General features: G+C 43.6%; 1 pseudogene; it reads left to right on the top strand.

The window, feature by feature from the left end:
- Nucleotides 1-5796: 5796 nt before the first annotated feature.
- Nucleotides 5797-9313, top strand: LOC130456928 (etoposide-induced protein 2.4 homolog; annotated as a pseudogene).
- The last annotated feature ends 2403 nt before the right edge of the window (nt 9314-11716 follow it).

Genomic DNA, 11716 nt, shown 5'->3' with positions numbered 1-11716 from the left:
ATCAAAATAACAGTATAGGTACAATTTACAATTATGCCAATCTAACATAGGGATCACTGCTGCTAGACAAACATGAACTGCGCCATGCTCTGTCCTGTTCCCAGGCATGTGATTAAAGACTAGATTCAGTCCTCACAGAGCAGGACCTCTAATTAGAGGTATTAACCTCCCTTTTCCCACTCTTTCCAGATTGATTCCCCTATCCCCAGGACCCTGGAGTAAATTTCTTAAGTCCTTACTAAGTCTTCACTAGAAAAATAGTTTAAAATAAAATTTTTATTCAATGTCCAATATTATTCCAGTGTCACTTTCCCAACCCCCGTGATAGGTTGAATCCCTAAAGAGCAGTTGCTATCAGAAGTCTATCTTTGAGTAACTCTGAGGGGGGTTAGGGTTTCTAATACTATTTATCATTTATCTAATACTGTTTATCACACCCATCTGGTATACTACACCACCACCAATATCAGTGAGCTATTTTATATTAATTAGCTAATCTAAAGAAACATTTTACTGAGAGTTTAGGGAAGAAATGGAGGGAAAATTGAAATAACATGTAAATAAGTAAGTATAACTGAGTACTAAGGCCCATTGGTATAGGACTCTCCCTGCATTGGTGCAGATAAGTGACCACCAAGCTTTTCAAGGCTAACTAGTCTCTTTGGGCACTCTGGGTCACATAAGTAAATATAATCTGTGGAAGGAAGAGCACTAATACCTGCAGGCACCAGGAAAAGCTTCAAAAAGGAAGCAATACTTGAATTGCGTTTAGATAGTTTATATGTTGTAAGGCATTAAAACTAAGGGTTTGGTTAAATATATGAGAATTCTAAGATAAGACTGTGGTTACTGACTTAAAAATATAGCTCAAGTCAAATTGACTTTCAGTAGCTTTATTTACAAAGAGATGGAAAGAGTGAAAGCAGAAAAATGTAAAAGAGGGTAGAGTACAAAGTCTAGCCTATCACCCTAAATATTGCTCTGGTCCCTAGCCCAACCCAGTCAGGGCTCATTAACCCTTCAGCAGGAGGACTCTGTGGTGAATTAAGCAAAGGTAAAATCCACAAGGCCTCCTCCAAGAAGGAGAGGCCTCTCTGGAACTAATCTCTCCAAGAAACCAGGAAAGGAGGGTCAGCTTCTCACTCACCCAAGCCAAAGATCCAAAGCAGTCAAGACCCAGAGTCTCAGATTGAAGTCTCAAGTTGTAGCTCCAAGCCACAGTCTGAGTCTAAGATCCTCTAAGTCAAAAATTCAGGCAGAAGACTCCCTTGGACAGGAAGTTCAGGACTTTTATAGTCCTTTTTCCACATCACTTCCTGTCCCTTCCTCCATTTTATGGGAGTCAATTGCAGTCTTTAAATTTGCATAGCACTGCCCAGGGATAGATCAGTCACTTCTGGAGTTGACCCACTTTTAGCAAGTAGTTCGAGGGCCTTAGTACTTAGTGTTAAGTAGGGGTGTTTTCAGCTTTTGTTGGTTAATTCAAAAATGGGCAAGGGAAGAGTTAATCCTATCTTCACAATATTATTATATTTTTATATGCCCTAATAAGTCAATTAGGGGGGTGCAAAAAGATTGCCTTACTGTAATGAGGTCCCAGTTAAGATTATGTAACACAAATGTGTAATGGGACTATTAAGCATGGTTTCATGACTTTGTCCCATTTCCTTTATAAGCACATAAATAAAAGCAAAGGGAGCAGATCATGGAAATAAAAAGGCTGGGGCTCAGCAGATCAAGAATGTTAATAGTATATGGGGCAGGGAAAGGGGGATGTGAAACAAGAAAGGGCAAGGAGTTTGAGAGAAGATAGTATACAGTTGAATTGGTTCACTGAAGGGTCAAGATGGGGAAGAGAGGAGGTTATAGCCAGTGCAGAGGTGATGACTTGGGAAAGAATTAAAGTTGAAGGTTTTGAGGTCATAGTGAGAACAAAGAACAGGGTTAGGAGTTCCAAGCCTGAAGAAAAAGTGATAATGAACAGAGAAAAGAAATTTTGAAATTCATGAACATGATAATGGAACTCTTGAGTGTGTTCTCACCCACAAAATCAGGGGTATCATCTATAAAAGGTTGTTATTTGAGCCAATGAGAACTAAGATCACTAAGCAAAATAGTCAAGGAGAAGGGCAGCTAGCTGGTTCAGTGGTTAGAGAGCCAGGCTGGAGATGGGAATGCCTGGTCTATAAATCTGGCCTCAGATACTTCCTAGCTTTGTGACCCTGGGCAAGTCACTTAACCCCCATTGCCTTGTCTTTACTGCCCTTCTGCCTGGGAACCAATATTTAACATCCATTCTAAAAAGGTGTTTTGTTTTTTTTTCAATAGTATAGGAGAGTGATGGGGAAGCTTTTAGAGACAGAGTGCCAGGCCCTGCTCCCCCACTAAGTGCCAGGAACACCTGTCCCCCCTTACCCCACACAGGGAAGGGAGAAAGCCCTTCTATTGGGCTGCTGGGCGGAGGGGCAGGGGATGTGAAACAAAGTCATCAGCCACAGTGGAGAGGGGGAAGGAAGCAGCTATGCCTAAGTTCCTCTACCTTTCTAATAACAAACTCTGGGGGTTAGGGGGAGGGGAGGATGGTGTACTCAAAGAGGGCTCTGCATGCCGTCTTTGGAACCTGTGCCATAGGTTCACCGTCACTGATATAGGAGAAGAAAAGGCTGAAGACAAAGCCTTGGAAGATACCTGGGAGAGGTTGTGGTATAGATGAAGAATCAGTAAAGGAAACTGAGCAGGAGTGGTAAGAAAGGTAGAAAGGAAAGGAAAGGAAAGGAAAGGAAAGGAAAGGAAAGGAAAGGAAAGGAAAGGAAAGGAAAGGAAAGGAAAGGAAAGGAAAGGAAAGGAAAGGAAAGGAAAGGAAAGGAAAGGAGAGGAGAGGAGAGGAGAGGAGAGGAGTGGAGAGGAGAGGAGAGGAGAGGAGAGGAGAGGAGAGGAGAGGAGAGGAGAGGAGAGGAGAGGAGAGGAGAGGAGAGGAGAGGAGAGGAGAGGAGAGGAGAGGAGAGGAGAGGAAACGAAAGGAGAGGAAAGGAAAGGAAAGGAAAGGAAAGGAAAGGAAAGGAAAGGAAAGGAAAGGAAAGGAAAGGAAAGGAAAGGAAAGGAAAGGAAAGGAAAGGAAAGGAAAGGAAAGGAAAGGAAAGGAAAGGAAAGGAAAGGAAAGGAAAGGAAAAGGAAAGGAAAGGAAAGGAAAGGAAAGGAAAGGAAAGGAGACGAGACGAGACGAGACGAGACGAGACGAGACGAGACGAGACGAGACGAGACGAGACAAAACAAAACAAAACAAAACAAAACGGTTCCTTCCTAGAGAGGAGTGAGTATCCAGAAGATGGTGATAGGGAAGTGCAGACATCATTAGTGGTAGTCTCTCGGTGACTGAGTTTGACAATTGTCTTTGTGCATTATCATCTATTGATGTACCCTCATGTGGCTTTGGAGTCCAAATACTGAGGCGCAGAGTTTGTGGCACATGGGGCCTGGGACGCCAGTTGTTATGGGAGGTGCGGTTGTGGCCTGGTGTCGGCGTTCACACACAGCGGCAAGACATCGACGTCACTCATCTTCAAAGGTGGTGGCGGCATGGTTAATGTGGGTTCGTCAGCTGCTTCTGTCAGAGGCAGCAAGTTCTAGTTGTTTTGGTGTAATGCCAGCCCACTTCAAGTTGGACTTTAGCTGATCCTTGAATTTTTTCTTTGGTCGACCTTGTTTCCTGAGTCCAGCTAACAGTTCACCATAGAATACCTGTCTTGGTATTCGCTGTGGGTCCATGCACACAACATGTCCAGGCCATCGTAGCTGGGTTTTGAGGACCATGACTTCGATGCTGGTGGAGTTGGCTCTGTCGAGGACTTCCTGGTTGGTGATTCGGTCCTGCCATCGGATCCTCATGATTGACTGGAGGGAGCGTTGGTGGAATTGCTCCAGCTGTTTCATGTGCTTCCAGTACAGTGTCCATGTCTCACAACTGTACAGGAGCGAGCTGAGGACCACTGTGTTATACACTTTGAGCTTCATCGCAGTGCTTACACCTCTGTGTTGGAGGACTTTGCAACTCAGCTGCCCGAGTGCCTGGCTGGCCTTTTGGATCCTGGCAGTGATCTCATGGTCTAGGGACCCATCGTTGGCGATGGTGCTGCCCAGGTACTTAAAAGTATTGACGTTAGAAAGCTGCATGCCGTTGATTGTAATGCACGGCTGGTTAGTTGGCCTCCCTGGTGCAGGCTGGAACAGCACCTCTGTTTTGCTGAGGCTGATAGTCAGGCCAAACAGTTTTGTTGCAGTAGAGAACCTGTCCCCAATGGTTTGAAGATGATTTTCTTGGTGGGCCATGAGAGCACAGTCATCTGCAAAGAGAACTTCCAGGATGAGTCTCTCTGTTGTCTTTGTTTTTGCAGTCAGGAGGCGAAGGTCGAATAGTGAGCCATCCAGTCGGTCTTTGATGTAGACGCCCAGGTCTAGATCCATCACAGTATGTCGTAATATTTGGGTGAAGTATAGGTTGAATAGCACCGGAGAAAGGACACAGCCTTTCTTCATGCCATTGGAGATGTTGAAGTGATTGGAAGTCTCTCCACCAAATAGGACTTCCCCTGTCATGTTGACATGAAAGAGCTGGATCAGTTTGACGAATTTTTGCTGGGCAACCGAGCTTGCTGAGGATCACCCACAATGCATCCCTGTTCACTGTGTCAAACGCCTTTGTAAGGTCTATGAAGACAATGTAGAGACTCAGGTTCTGCTCAAGGCATTTTTCCTGCATTTGCCTCACCATGAAGACCATGTCGATGGTGCTGCGATCTGGTCAGAAGCCACATTGTGATTCAGGCAGGTTCTGGTCTGAAACAGATGACAGGAGTCTGTTGAGTATAACATAGGCAAGGATCTTTCCAGCAGTGGAGAGTAGTGAGATGCCTCTATAGTTGTCACAGGCTGCTCGTGAGCCTTTGTTCTTGTATAGGACTACAATGGAGGCATCTCTGAGTTCTGGGGGCATGTCTTCCTCTTCCCATATGCTGGTCAGCACTGTGTGGAATGCCTGGAGCGCCTTTCCATTTAAGGCCTTGTACACCTCGGTTGGGATCCTGTCTTTACTGGGTGCCTTGCCTGCACTCATTTGTTTAATGGCTTTTTGGACTTCCTCTATTGAAGGAGGGATGTCAAGTTATTCAATGGTGCGGTTTGGGGGGATCTGGTCAAGGTCGCTTTGGTCGACTGAAGAGGGTCGGTTGAGAAGCTGTTCTTTCCACCTGTTGCTGATGCCTGTTTTATCTTTTATGAGAGTGTCACCGTCAGAGGATAGAAAGGGAGTGGTGGTAATGGCCCATAGACAGTTCTTGAGGGCACTGAAAAAATTGTTTGGTAGTTTTTTGTATCAGCAAAAACGCTGGATTTCGTCTGCCTTTTTTTCCACCATTGGTCTTGCATCTTCCTGATCTCACGCTGTGCCGTGGCTTGGAGAGACTTGAATCTGTCCTTTTTAGGAGCAGAGTTTGGGGTTATTTTGCCACTCCATAAAGGCTTTGTTCTTTTTGCTCAATAGGTCTTCAATAGCAGTGTTGTTCTCGTTGGAACCAGTCCTGGTGGTTGCATTGTTTGGGGCCTAGGATTGCCTTTGATGTTTCCTTCACTGCGTCTCTGAACTGGTTCCATTTCTTGGTTGAGCTTCCAGTGAGTGGTCCCTTGGCAGACAGCTTGTCATCCAGGCAGGACTGGAATGTTTGCAAATAAAATGGATCTCTAAGACGACTCACATTGTAAAAAGCGCAAACTGTCTGAGCACGTTTTGGATGGTGAGGCGCAATGCGTATTTGAAGAATCGCTCTAACCAATCGGTGGTCTGTCCAGCATTCAGCTCCTCTCATGGCTCTGGTGATCTTTACATCCTGGATGTCTCGCCAGCGTACAATGATGTAGTCAATGAGATGCCACTGTTTTGATCGTGGGTGCATCCACGTTGTTTTATATTTGTTCGCCATTCTGAACACAGTGTTTGTGATGGTGAGTTCGAACTCTGAGCATTTGCTGAGTAGCAGTAGGCCGTTGTTGTTCATTTTGCCCATGCCGTGTTTGCCGAGCACTCCTTTCCATCTTTCATGGTCCTGGCCAACGCGGGCGTTGAAGTCTCCCAGTAGTATCAGCTTGTCCATTTGTGGGCACTGAGTGCAGGATGGCACTCAGGTCAGAGTAGAACTGCTCAATGGTCTCCTCTGTGCTGGTCAGTGTTGGGGCATATGCGCTGATGATTGTGGCATACCGGTCTTTGCTGAGAGGCAGAAGGATCTTCATGACCCCTTCATGAGCCGCTGATGCCCCCAGGCAAGTCTGGCAGCTGTTTGAGAAAACTGGTCTTGATAGCCAGGCCAACACCCTGAATTCTGTCTTCATCTGTGGCTCTACCTTTCCAGAAAAAGGTGTGGTTTTCCAGTAGTGGATTCGCTAAGTGATCCCTCTTCCCGTAAGTGTGTTTCGCTTAAGGCTGCGATGTCAATGTTATATCGCGCCAGTTCTTTACCAATTAGAGCTGTTCTTCTCTCAGGTCTTGGGGTATTCTCTCTATCAAGTTATCAAGTAATGTTCTGATGTTCCATGCTCCAGGTAGGAGTTTCTTTGTATTTTGTTTCTTTTGATTTCGACCGCTTAAAGGGATGACCCGCCAGCCGCGGTGTGCTGACCGGGTGTTTGTAGGGCAGGCAATGTTTGGGACACCTTTTCTAGTCCCCTCCCTTGATTAGGGTGAGCAGTGCTGTCCTAGAGAGGGCTGCTCAGTTGCCCAGATTGCTGCCAAACGTCCCTGCTGTCCTACAGGGGCTGAGCGACCACTGGTCCGTGGGCCACCTACGTGCAGGATCGTGACTACAACTGCCAGTGGTCACCTCTATCTGTTGTGTTGCCACTCCCCCATCGCCACAGGTCTTTTGAAGAGGGTGGACGGGATTAGGATAGATGAGTGTGCACAAAGATACTTGTGCGTGAAGGAGATTTAAGTGGAAAAGTCGATGCACAGAGACAGTCCCACTCTCTCGGCGTTGGAAGCCTGGGTCCAGTGGTAAGAAAAGTCGTTACGCCTGGAGACTTCCTCAGATGCATTGGATGGCCTTGTTGTCTTTTGTGCTCCAACATGCCCTAAGCACTCTACAGTGCTTTGCTGCATCACCGTCTCAGCCGTTGAACCTTCTTATTGGTTTTTTCCGCCTGTTCCATGAAACAGTCTTCACATGCTGGGTGAGCAAAGCCCTGGTTCACCAGGGGGTCGATGACCTGATGGCTACCCTCACAAGATTTGGCCGGCCTGTTGAAGCCATTGCCCGGGGTGTGGCTGCTGCCGCATGCTAGCAGCTACTGGGAGCCACAAGTGAGAGCTGGGTGTCAGGTGGGGGTCGGAGGCTGGAGAGCTGCCCTAGGAGGGCACGACAAGCCCTCCATACCAGAGATACTACCCCTCCCTGAACACCCCATACACCCCACAGTGCAGACATCAAAAAGGATGAAACTGATAAAAAGCCATTAGATTTAGAAATTAAGAAATCATTTCTGACTTTGGAGAGAGCAATCTCAGTAAAATCATGATAGTAAAAATCAAATTTTGAGGACAGAGGTGTGGTTGAAATCCAATAAAAGGAAAAGAAATAGAAGTGATTGCAGGATTATAGATGTCATTCTGTAATTTAGCCAAGAAGAAGAGCTATAGAGTATGATACCTAACAGGGACTCTTGGATCAACTGAGGGTTTGGGTTTTTTTTAAGTTTGGGGTAGACAAAGGCAGCAGGGCAGAAGCCAATAGGTAGAAGATTGTGCAGATTAAAGAGTGGGCATAAGGAATGGAGCAATTTGCCAGAGCAGCCAAGAAGAGATAAAATCAAGGGTGCATGCAATGGGGGTTTGTCCTGATAAGAAGGACCACTTCTTCATAAAAATCAGGAGTTTAAGAATATGTTTAGGGATATGTGTGAGTAATGTGAGATGAGAAGGGAAGTGGGATTTCTGGTTGAATGGTCTCAGTTTTTTTCAATGAAATATGAGGCAAAGTCCTTAGCTGACAGCACGACAAGAAATACCATAGGAGGCTTGAATACATATAAAAAGGCTTGAAATAGCCATTGTGGCATGGGGAAGAGCAAGTAGATTAGAGCTGTGTAAAAGAATTGCCTTGCTGCAATGAGGATCCATTTGAATTTATGTAACCGATTTGTAGTAGGTCTGGTCAAAAATATAAGTTCCTTAAGGGCAGGGACCATCTTGCTTTTTGTACCTGTACCCTCAGCACCTTAGCACAGTGCTTTGCACATAATGATTTCAAAAGATGTTTGGGGTTTGTTTTTTTTTTAATTAGGGCAGTTGAGCAGGACTATGGGCAGGCTCTGTGATGATAGGCTCTTCACAGCGACAGATTCCTCTCTTACCTTTTTCCTGTAACTGATAGTTTGGGTGGCAAAAGTGATGCAGAAATAGGAATGGCTTGACAGGGTCAAAAATTTTCCCTATAATTTTGCCAGTGGAATCTTCTGCAACCATCACCAAACTGGATGCCTGGATCCAAGAGAGGAAGAAGAGTAGCATCAAAGGGCAAGCTGTGCCCTAGGACAGAAAAGAGCCCAAAGCAAGGAATGTGAGCATGAAGTCATTTCAAGGAAAGTGAGCAGAATTTTCTAGTTCTGTGCTTGAATAGGATGAATACTCTGGCTAAGTATCCTCTTTTTTTAAGTTAATATTTATCCATGTGCTTCTGTCAGTAACAGCTCAAATCACTGATCCTCTTTTGCATGGAGATGTCTGTTCTTTTTGTACTCAGTAAAGTTATTAATGTCACATGGTTTCAAGATTTTGCTGACTTAGCATTTGAGGGGTCTGGGAGGACGTCAAGTGTCAGTTTCTTACTATGGATTCATTTTCTGATCCAGGGAATGTTTATCCTTCTCATTGGCCAATTGTTCTCTACTTACTCTATTATTTTGAGTGCCATTGGTTCAACAAAGGAGTTGGGATGCATCAGCAATTATATAACATTGAAAGGAATTGTCCTTACTTCTTTGGTTCCATCTCCTTCAAAGTGATGTAGTCTTCTTATATTATATCAGAGGCTGCCTTTTCTCTTTGTTCATCACCAGAACCAACAATCAAGGACCTCTAGGGAAATGTGCTTTTTTCAGTTTTACCTTTTCTTTTTGATGGTCTTGATGGTCAAAATAAAAGACTAAGTAGACAATTTATCAGCAGTCTACCCTGAGCAGCTCAATCTCTGCAGGAAAGTTACCTTCACCACACCCATCTCCTGCCAAATTGAAGGTGCTAAGCTGCCTCCAAAGGGTATGGTTTTGATGGGAGATAATAATGGCTACTTCTCCCCTCGTCCAGAGAAAGCAGGATTCACTCTGTCAAAGGTCCTCTGCCCATTCCCATCATTCTCTGTGAGGATCTGGAATTGTTTTGTAGACTAGAATGTAGACTAGAATCTTTTTGATACCAGTATTTGGATTTTTAACACCATTGCAAGTTAAATGGCTACAATTTTTTCTGTAATTGTTTTCTATATTTTGCTTTTATCCCCATGCCATTCTTCCCCTTTCCATGACTGATGAGAACAATTTGTTCCAATAGCCACAAAAGTGGCTGAAGAAAGGAGTGCTTAGAGTTTAGCCAGATATCAAAGATGCCAAGTCATCTATTGTTTCCAAGGTCATCACCTATCATCCTGACTTTTGTCTTGCCATTGGATTTCAATGACTCTGGAAGACTCAGACTGATGCAACCTGTCTCACTAAAATAAAATTCACTATCAAGACATCATTCATTTATGATGTCATTGGTCCTCTTCAAAAAATGAAAGATGAAGAACAAGGATTCTTGGGTGAATATTTTCAAATCCAGTTGTTTTGTTTTTGTAAACCCATTGAGGATAGTGGGGGACTCCCAACTATGTAGGGGAAGAGACAGAGACCAAACCAAGTCTCAAAACTGAGTACTATTTCTGCATCACTTTGTTTAGGGGGAATACAGATAGGAGAGCACCAAATAGAAGAGTTCTGGTATGACTGGTATTTTTATGGTTCTCTAATCTTCAAGGAAAGTACCAGTTCTGGACAAGTAACCCCTGAAAAGTCAAACTTTTCCTAAGCACTGGCTACATCTCTATCACTGAAGAGCCAGAGGTCTGAAATTCACTTTGTCAGGGTCAATGCCAATCATATCTAGCATTTCCAAGACAATGTGGGGTACTGCACATGGTCAAAAACTATAATCAAAAATTCAGAAGGCAACATCAAAGCTATGGTTGGATAGGGAGTTTTTTCTTTGTTTTGTTTTGTTTTTAAATAAGGTTGGGTGTCCTGGACATGTCAAAAAACTGTACAAAAGAAATGAAATTAAGGAGTTTCAGGTGTTTCATGAGAATTAATATATAGTGAATATCATGAAGTTAAAGATCTCCTTTAGATCCAAGATTGCTGTGAAGATCATATGAGATATTTGGAAAAGCACTTAGCATAGTGGCTGGCACATACTAGGCACAACATAAATGCTCATTTCTGTTTCCGTCATCAGTCATTCCCTTTCTCTTCCCCTTACTCAAAGCAGAAGAAAACCATTGGGGAGGGAATTTGGTTAGCAGATGAACCTTTCTTTTTCACAGGAAAATGTTGAAATTGCTAGTTGATTGTGGGTTGCTGATTGTGAGGTTGTATGTTACAGGGGGAAATAGTAAACATTTATTAAGAGCTTAATATTATGTGCCAGGCTAATGCTAATCACTTCGGAGCTAAGCACCAACTAGAAATACATGAGTATTTGTACACAAGAATTGTTTGCAAAAAAATTAAGTTAAAATACGCCTATTTAAATAGGCTCAAATCTGCTACACTGAGATTTTAAGGCAGCATCACAAAGAACCACTTCTAATGTTTTGTCTAGCATAGAAACTGCTATGGGATGATTCTGGAGGACATGTTTAAATCATTGAATGTTTTGGTCATTTGGCACACAATAGAAATGTTTGAATTTTTTTTCCACAATAAAATGAACCCCATTGGAATTAAGAAATAAATGCTTTTTATTCATTCATTTCCCACTCCAAATACAACCTCTGTACCCAGCATTTTCATGATCCCTTTCCAATTCTGGAAATATCTTCAGGCTTTTCTCTAGTCTTTTTGTTCCAGGCCTCCCAGTATTCCAATATTCTTGAGGACACCTCCACCTGATTTATGACTGGCTATTTAGCCTTCTGGGAATTTTCCTCCCCACTACCTCTATTAAATTTTTGGAAGTTTTCCTGTCAGGGAAATTACTTTTTACAACAAAGCCACCACCTTAATTTTGATTCCATCAACTTGTTAAATTCAAGGCTTCTTTATAAAGGTTCTAAGAATATCCTTTTCCAAACCTTCAAAACATATGGAGTCTGGATTCTTGGGAACTTCAACCCTTCAAATCCTTTCCTCAGTGAGAAATAACAACAATCGTATTTAGTAGAACTGAAAGCCTTTTTCCTATTCCTAAGAGCTCTCCCCCTAGTCTTTTTCCCCCTCATTTCTTCTCTCATTTTCCTAATAGTCCCTTCATTTTTTTCTCTTCATACTACTTTATCTCATTCCATTTTTTTCTTTCTCCTCTCCTGCCACATTTCCCCCAACTCCTTTCTCTGCTTTTAACTTTTCACTCTGTCCATCCTTCCTCAAACCCCACCACCCTCAGTTATTATTCTCAACCCCATCCTTCTCCAGGACA

Source organism: Monodelphis domestica, chromosome 2 (assembly GCF_027887165.1).
Source record: "Monodelphis domestica isolate mMonDom1 chromosome 2, mMonDom1.pri, whole genome shotgun sequence".
In the NCBI taxonomy this organism is placed as follows: Eukaryota; Metazoa; Chordata; class Mammalia; order Didelphimorphia; family Didelphidae; genus Monodelphis; species Monodelphis domestica.
The sequence above is the reverse complement of the archived record's forward strand: the minus strand, read 5'-3'. Positions and strand labels throughout refer to the sequence as shown.